This window comes from Ranitomeya variabilis, chromosome 2, assembly GCF_051348905.1.
Source record: "Ranitomeya variabilis isolate aRanVar5 chromosome 2, aRanVar5.hap1, whole genome shotgun sequence".
In the NCBI taxonomy this organism is placed as follows: Eukaryota; Metazoa; Chordata; class Amphibia; order Anura; family Dendrobatidae; genus Ranitomeya; species Ranitomeya variabilis.
The window spans coordinates 71,421,664-71,430,089 of NC_135233.1; the positions used below are offsets into that span (position 1 = coordinate 71,421,664).

General features: G+C 55.4%; 1 long non-coding RNA gene across 1 annotated transcript; it reads right to left on the bottom strand.

Annotated features, from left to right (window-relative positions):
• Positions 1-461: 461 nt before the first annotated feature.
• Positions 462-3,262, bottom strand: LOC143809101 (uncharacterized). The gene is made up of 3 exons (XR_013222070.1): positions 3,201-3,262; positions 1,170-1,269; positions 462-587 (listed from the first exon to the last, which is right to left on the bottom strand). It is a non-coding gene; the product is annotated as an uncharacterized LOC143809101 (long non-coding RNA).
• Between the last annotated feature and the right edge of the window lie 5,164 nt (positions 3,263-8,426).

The window sequence follows — 8,426 nt, forward strand, 5'->3', positions numbered from 1 at the left end:
TAAGTGGGAGAACTTGCATAATTGGTGGATAACTAAATACTTTTTTCCCCACTGTATATAGCAAAAATAATGGTCTCCTATGAACACCAGGCACAGGCTGGTATCCACAGGAGAATCATCAAGACGGGCACGATAGTCATCAGCAGACCATGATCACTTCACTGGGGCACCAATGGACACATAGAACGGTGGACCCCCCCTGCTGGTGCACATTAAATGCTACTGTCATAGGTAGACAGTCGCATTTAACAGTTTAACAGCCGCGAACAGAGCTCCGCTCCTCTCGACTGTTCGAGGCAGATGATGGCTGAATAACACAAGTAAACAACACATTGATTGCAATATGTTTTACAAATGCCATCGATCTTCATAACAAAAATCCAAAACAAGAAGGAATTAATAGATTCATTTTTAATGGTATTTATTTCTAACTCAGAAAAATTTGAAAAAAACACATGTAGAGATTCTCCAGGTCTTGGAAACTGCATCTAATCATGTTCTCAGCACAGGTCGGTGCAGATTTTCACCTTTTTCTTCCAAGATGTGTTATATCTGTATAGAAGCGAAAAGTCGCCTTTCTCATTAACCTGAAACCAATTAAAAGACATGTTTTTAATAAACTTGACAATATGTTCTGGTTATCAAATGAAACAAACTCAGCAAAGGCAACTTCACCATTATATTTTTGGTCAACAGTAGAAATAGACATGAAATATTGCATTATATATGGTCTACACAAAAGGCCAATTTGGAAATTGAAGAAAGGAATTTGCTAATATTAGTGTAATGTTAGAAAAATGCAACATGAATCATACGACTATGGTGAGAGCACTCACAATAGATCTGTACGACATGTAATGTTTGAGGGACTAATCTCGCCCGTCAGATTGTGTGTTCGCGATTCCTCCACAGCAGTAGGCTGATAACTTTCATCATTTCCTTCTTTTCTCAGCCAGAATTAAAAAAAATTGTACATCAAGAAAAAATAATTATTAGAAATAAATCCAGTAATAAAAACCATATTGCATTTCCTCTATTATTACACCTTGCTTTCATTATCATGTCCGCACTGTTGCACTTCTTGAAAACAAGAATGATTGTTACTTACAATGATTTATTATTGACATGAAGAACATATATGAATGGAGGAAAAACACAGAAATATTTACCTGGAAAATACAGGCTGGAAGCTTTGTGTCAATCAGAATAGGTGGATTCTGGATGTTTGCTGTTAGCTGCTTGTGATGAAGACGTCAACTGATTGTGTCCCTACGTGGTGAAAAAAGGCAAAATATATAAAAGAATTTAAAGATTAAATGATAAAACTCAACAAAAGACTAAATTAGAGACTCCAAATTTTAATATTGTAAAAATCACTTATTACTAGTGTTGAGCGATACCGTCCGATACTTGAAAGTATCGGTATCGGAAAGTATCGGCCGATACCGGCAAAGTATCGGATCCAATCCGATACCGATACCCGATACCAATACAAGTCAATGGGACTCATGTATCGGATGGTATTCCTGATGGTTCCCAGGGTCTGAAGGAGAGGAAACTCTCCTTCAGGCCCTGGGAACCATATTAATGTGTAAAAGAAAGAATTAAAATAAAAAATATTGCTATACTCACCTCTCCGACGCAGCCTGCACCTTACCGAGGGAAGCGGCAGCGTTCTTTGTTTAAAATTCGCACTTTTCTTTCCTTTACGTGAAGTCCCGGCTTGTGATTGGTCGCGTGCCGCCCATGTGGCCGGGACGCAACCAATCACAGCAAGCCGTGACGTAATTTCAGGTCCTTCAGGATTTTAAAATTACGTCCCGGCTTTGTGATTGGTTGCGTCGCGGTCAACCAATCACAAGCCGGGAGGCTGGACACGCGCGCATTTTAAAATGCGCGCTTGTCCAACCTCCCGTGACGTCCCGGCTTGTGATTGGTTGCTTCGCGGTCAACCAATCACAAGCCGGGAGGCTGGACACGCGCGCATTTTAAAATGCGCGCTTGTCCAACCTCCCGTGACGTCCCGGCTTGTGATTGGTTGATCGCGAAGCAACCAATCACAAGCCGGGACGTCACGGGAGGCTGGACAAGCGCGCATTTTAAAATGCGCGCGTGTCCAGCCTCCCGGCTTGTGATTGGTTGATCGCGACGCAACCAATCACAAGCCGGGACGTCACGGGAGGCTGGACAAGCGCGCATTTTAAAATGCGCGCTTGTCCAGCCTCCCGGCTTGTGATTGGTTGATCGCGACGCAACCAATCACAAGCCGGGACGTCACGGGAGGCTGGACAAGCGCGCATTTTAAAATGCGCGCGTGTCCAGCCTCCCGGCTTGTGATTGGTTGATCGCGACGCAACCAATCACAAGCCGGGACGTCACGGGAGGCTGGACAAGCGCGCATTTTAAAATGCGCGCGTGTCCAGCCTCCCGGCTTGTGATTGGTTGATCGCGACGCAACCAATCACAAGCCGGGACGTCACGGGAGGCTGGACAAGCGCGCATTTTAAAATGCGCGCTTGTCCAGCCTCCCGGCTTGTGATTGGTTGATCGCGACGCAACCAATCACAAGCCGGGACGTCACGGGAGGCTGGACAAGCGCGCATTTTAAAATGCGCGCGTGTCCAGCCTCCCGGCTTGTGATTGGTTGATCGCGACGCAACCAATCACAAGCCGGGACGTCACGGGAGGCTGGACAAGCGCGCATTTTAAAATGCGCGCGTGTCCAGCCTCCCGTGACGTCACGGCTTGTGATTGGTTGCGTCGCCCATGTGACTGCGACGCAACCAATCACAAAGCCGGGACGTAATTTTAAAATCCTTAAGGACCTGAAATTACGTCACGGCTTGCTGTGATTGGTTGCGTCGCCCATGTGACTGCGACGCAACCAATCACAAAGCCGGGACTTCACGTAAGGAAAGAAAAGCGCGAATTTTAAACAAAGAACGCTGCCGCTTCCCTCGGTAAGGTGCAGGCTGCGTCGGAGAGGTGAGTATAGCAATATTTTTTATTTTAATTCTCTCTTTTACACATTTTTACATTAATGTTGTTTCGATACCGATACCCGATACCACAAAAGTATCGGATCTCGGTATCGGAATTCCGATACAGCAAATATCGGCCGATACCCGATACTTGCGGTATCGGAATGCTCAACACTACTTATTACTGATTGCTGACGATAGTGGAGGATTCGTTCTTACCTTCATCACAGGTAGATGAGATGATGATATTCAGACAAATCTCAATGTTCAAATAATGAACCTGAAAATATAAAGAAAAATAATTACATCCAACAAAGCTTAAAATCATAGAAGGTTTTCCAAAGCATTGTTTAACTGTTTGTTAAGAGTTGTGACGGAACAGAAAGTCACTTACCCCAGCAGGCTACTGGTATCATTAGAAACATTGCTCTTGTAGAAACTCTTGCTTTCCTCCATCCAGGGTAATATTAGTAATATATCCCATCTAGTGCTTGGGGACGGGGACTACATGGGCCTGTGTGATTGCTAATGCCAGGACTGAATTTCAGCCCCAGTCCGTACCTGCTCAGGATAAAATATGTATAAGGGTCTGAACTTCTAATATATAATTGCCTAGAATACTACTTCCTGCAATTTGTGCCAACTTCCGTGGCTTTGTCCGGAGCTAATGTCCGGAGCTAATGTCCGGAGCTAATGTCCGGAGATAATGTCCGGAGCTAATGTCCGGAGCTAATGTCCGGAGCTAATGTCCGGAGCAAATGTCCGGAGATAAGTGACGTCACCAGTGTCCTACACCCAGGCAGAGCACAGTGGCCCCAGGCAGAGCACAGGGGCCCCAGGCAGAACATGGGGCCCCAGGCAGAGCACAGGGGCCCCAGGCAGAGCACAGGGGCCCCAGGCAGCATATGAGGCCCCAGGCAGAGCACAGGGGCCCCAGGCAGCATATGGGGCCCCAGGCAGAGCACAGTGGCCCCAGGCAGAGCACACACCAAATCGGAGGCCGAGGGGCCCCGCCAACCAAATCGGAGGCCGAGGGGCCCCGCCAACCAAATCGGAGGCCGAGGAGCCCCGCCCACCAAATCGAAGGCCGAGCGGCCCCGCCCACCAGAGCGGAGGCCGAGGGGCCCGGCACCGCCCACCAAAGCGGAGGCCGAGGGGCCCCGACCACCACATCGGAGGCCGAGGGGCCCCGCCCACCAAATCGGAGGCCGAGGGTCCCCGCCCACCAAATCAGAGGCCGAGGGTCCCCACCCACCAAATCGGAGGCCGAGGGTCCCCGCCCACCAAATTGGAGGCCGAGGGTCCCCGCCCACCAAATTGGAGGCCGAGGGGCCCCGCCTACCAAATCGGAGGCCGAGGGTCCCCGCCCACCAAATCGGAGGCCGAGGGTCCCCGCCCACCAAATCGGAGGCCGAGGGGCCCCGCCCACCAAATCAGAGGCCGGGGGTCCCCGCCCTCCAAATCGGAGGCCGAGGGGCCCCGCCCACCACATCGGAGGCCGAGGGGCCCCGACCACCAAATCGGAGGCCGAGGGTCCCCGCCCACCAAATCGGAGGCCGAGGGTCCCCGCCCACCAAATCGGAGGCCGAGGGTCCCCGCCCACCAAATCGGAGGCCGAGGGTCCACACCATCCAAATCGGAGGCCGAGGGGCCCCACCCACCAAATCAGAGGCCAACGGGCCCCACCCACCAAAGCGGAGGCCAAGGGTCCCCGCCCACCAAATCGGAGGCCGAGGTGCCCCGCCCACCAAATCGGAGGCCGAGGGTCCCCGCCCACCAAATTGGAGGCCGAGGGTCCCCGCCAACCAAATCGGAGGCCGAGGAGCCCCGCCCACCAAATCGAAGGTCGAGGAGCCCCACCCACGAAAGCGGAGGCCGAGGGTCCCCGCACACCAAATCGGAGGCAGAGGGACCCCGCCCACCAAATCGGAGGCCGAGGGGCCCCGCCCACCAAAGCGGAGGCCGAGGGTCCCCGACCACCAAATCGGAGGCCGAGGGTCCCAGCCCACCAAATCGGAGGCCGAGGGTCCCCGCCCACCAAATCGGAGGCCGAGGGTCCCCGCCCACCAAATCGGAGGCCGAGAGTCCCCGCCCACCAAATCGGAGGCCGAGGGGCCCCGCCAACCAAATCGGAGGCCGAGGGGCTTCGCCAACCAAATCGGAGGCCGAGGAGCCCCGCCCACCAAATCGAAGGCCGAGCGGCCCCGCCCACCAAAGCGGAGGCCGAGGGGCCTGGCCCCGCCCACCACATCGGAGGCCGAGGGGCCCCGCCCACCAAATCGGAGGCCGAGGGTCCCCACCCACCAAATCGGAGGCCGAGGGTCCCCGCCCACCAAATCGGAGGCCGAGGGTCCCCACCCACCAAATTGGAGGCCGAGGGTCCCCGCCCACCAAATCGGAGGCCGAGGGTCCCCGCCCACCAAATCGGAGGCCGAGGGGCCCCACCAACCAAATCGGAGGCCGAGGGGCCCCGCCCACCAAATCGGTGGCCGATGGTCCCCGCCCACCAAATCGGAGGCCGAGGGGCCCCGCCAACCAAATCGGAGGCCGAGGGGCCCCGCCCACCAAATCGGAGGCCGAGGGTCCCCGCCCACCAAATCGGAGGCCGAGAGTCCCCGCCCACCAAATCGGAGGATAAGGGGCCCCGCCAACCAAATCGGAGGCCGAGGGGCCCCGCCAACCAAATCGGAGGCCGAGGAGCCCCGCCCAACAAATCGAAGGCCGAGCGGCCCCGCCCACCAAAGCGGAGGCCGAGGGGCCCGGCCCCGCCCACCAAAGCGGAGACCGAGGGGCCCCGACCACCACATCGGAGGCCAAGGGGCCCCGCCCACCAAATCGGAGGCCGAGGGGCCCCGCCCACCAAAAGTAAGTGCGCCCCCGGGTGCAAAAGTAAGTGCGCCCCCGGGTGCAAAAGTAAGTGCGCCCCCGGGTGCAAAAGTAAGTGCGCCCCCGGGTGCAAAAGTAAGTGCGCCCCCGGGTGCAAAAGTAAGCGCGCCCCCGGCCCCGGGTGCAAAAGTAAGCGCGCCCCCCAGTCCCGTGTGTGAAAAGTGCTGCTGTAAAGCTGGTAGCGCTGTTCAAGCACCATGTATTTCCTTCAGGAAATGCCCATCTAATATATAATTGCCTAGAATACTACTTCCTGCAATTTGTGCCAACTTCCGTGGCTTTGTCCGGAGCTAATGTCCGGAGATAATGTCCGGAGCTAATGTCCGGAGATAATGTCCGGAGCTAATGTCCGGAGCTAATGTCCGGAGATAAGTGACGTCACCAGTGTCCTACACCCAGGCAGAGCACAGGGGCCCCAGGCAGCATATGGGGCCCCAGGCAGAGCACAGTGGCCCCAGGCAGAGCACAGGGGCCCCAGGCAGCATATGGGGCCCCAGGCAGAGCACAGTGGTCCCAGGCAGAGCACAGGGGCCCCAGGCAGCCTATGGGGCCCCAGGCAGAGCACAGTGGCCCCAGGCAGAGCACAGGGGCCCCATGCAGCATATGGGGCCCCAGGCAGAGCACAGGGGCCCCAGGCAGCATATGGGGCCCCAGGCAGAGCACAGGGGCCCCAGGCAGAGCACAGGGGCCCCAGGCAGCATATGGGGCCCCAGGCAGAGCACAGGGGCCTCAGGCAGAGCACAGGGGCCCCAGGCAGCATATGGGGCCCCAGGCAGAGCACAGGGGCCCCAGGCAGCATATGGGGCCCCAGGCAGATCACAGTGGCCCCAGGCAGAGCACAGGGGCCCCAGGCAGAGCACAGGGGCCCCAGGCAGAGCACAGGGTCTCCAGGCAGCATATGGGGCCCCAGGCAGAGCACAGGGGCCCCAGGCAGCATATGGGGCCCCAGGCAGAGCACAGTGGCCCCAGGCAGCATATGGGGCCCCAGGCAGAGCACAGTGGTCCCAGGCAGAGCACAGGGGCCCCAGGCAGCTTATGGGGCCCCAGGCAGAGCACAGTGGCCCCAGGCAGAACATGGGGCCCCAGGCAGATCACAGTGGCCCCAGGCAGAGCACAGGGGCCCCAGGCAGAGCACAGGGGCCCCAGGCAGAGCACAGGGTCTCCAGGCAGCATATGGGGCCCCAGGCAGAGCACAGGGGCCCCAGGCAGCATATGGGGCCCCAGGCAGAGCACAGGGGCCCCAGGCAGCATATGGGGCCCCAGGCAGAGCACAGTGGCCCCAGGCAGAGCACAGGGGCCCCAGGCAGCATATGGGGCCCCAGGCAGAGCACAGGGGCCCCAGGCAGCCTATGGGGCCCCAGGCAGAGCACAGTGGCCCCAGGCAGAACATGGGGCCCCAGGAAGAGCACAGGGGCCCCAGGCAGAGCACAGGGGCCCCAGGCAGCATATGGGGACCCAGGCAGAGCACAGTGGTCCCAGGTAGAGCACAGGGGCCCCAGGCAGCCTATGGGGCCCCAGGCAGAGCTCAGGGGCCCCAGGCAGCATATGGGGCCCCAGGCAGAGCACAGTGGCCCCAGGCAGAGCACAGGGGCCCCAGGCAGAACATGGGGCCCCAGGCAGAGCACAGGGGCCCCAGGCAGAGCACAGGGGCCCCAGGCAGCATATGGGGCCCCAGGCAGAGCACAGGGGCCCCAGGCAGCATATGGGGCCCCAGGCAGAGCACAGCGATATTTTGGACCACTGTGCGGTGTTTCAGACCCCCTGTGTGATGTCTGGGGCCCTGTTCTTAAGTATATTAAAGATTAAAGTAACGTATATTAAAGTATATTATAGATCAAATTTGACACGTTTATGAGCACCATTGAGTGATATACTCAAGAATGACATCATTTTTCAACATTTTATGGTTTCAAACTGTAAACACTCAGAGTTTTTTTTACTTCAACCAGAAAACCTTAACGGTTCATAAAAAACTTGACTGTTCAGGATATGATAAAAGTCATAGTATTCTGAATCTTTAACTTATAAAGATACCTTTACATGGGGTGATTATTGGTTCCAGAGAGGCTTTCGGCCGATAATCGTACACATGGCTGGTGACAGGACAATACAATATAAACGTTCAAAGGTAAACACTGATAACATTAAAATCTAATATATAATTGCCTAGAATACTACTTCCGGCAATTTGTGCCAACTTCCGTGGCTTTGTCCGGAGATAATGTCCGGAGATAAGTGACGTCACCAGCGTCCTACACCCGCTCAGGGTGGACAAAGATATATGCCTTCGTGGTGCGCGGCACTTTTCTGATTGGTTGCCGCCTGCCACGAGCGACCAATCAGAAATGTGCCGTACTGTCAAGAATTGTCAAGAGCTGGTGAGTGCAGCCATTTTTTGTTCTTTCTTACTATTATTTATTAATTGTATTATTCTTACATTTGAATAAATAAAGTATATATGGATTCTAGACTCCCGATTCTTTAGAATCGGGCTGTCATCTAGTCTAATATATAGTTGCCTAGAATACTACTTCCTGCAATTTGTGCCACCTTCCGTGG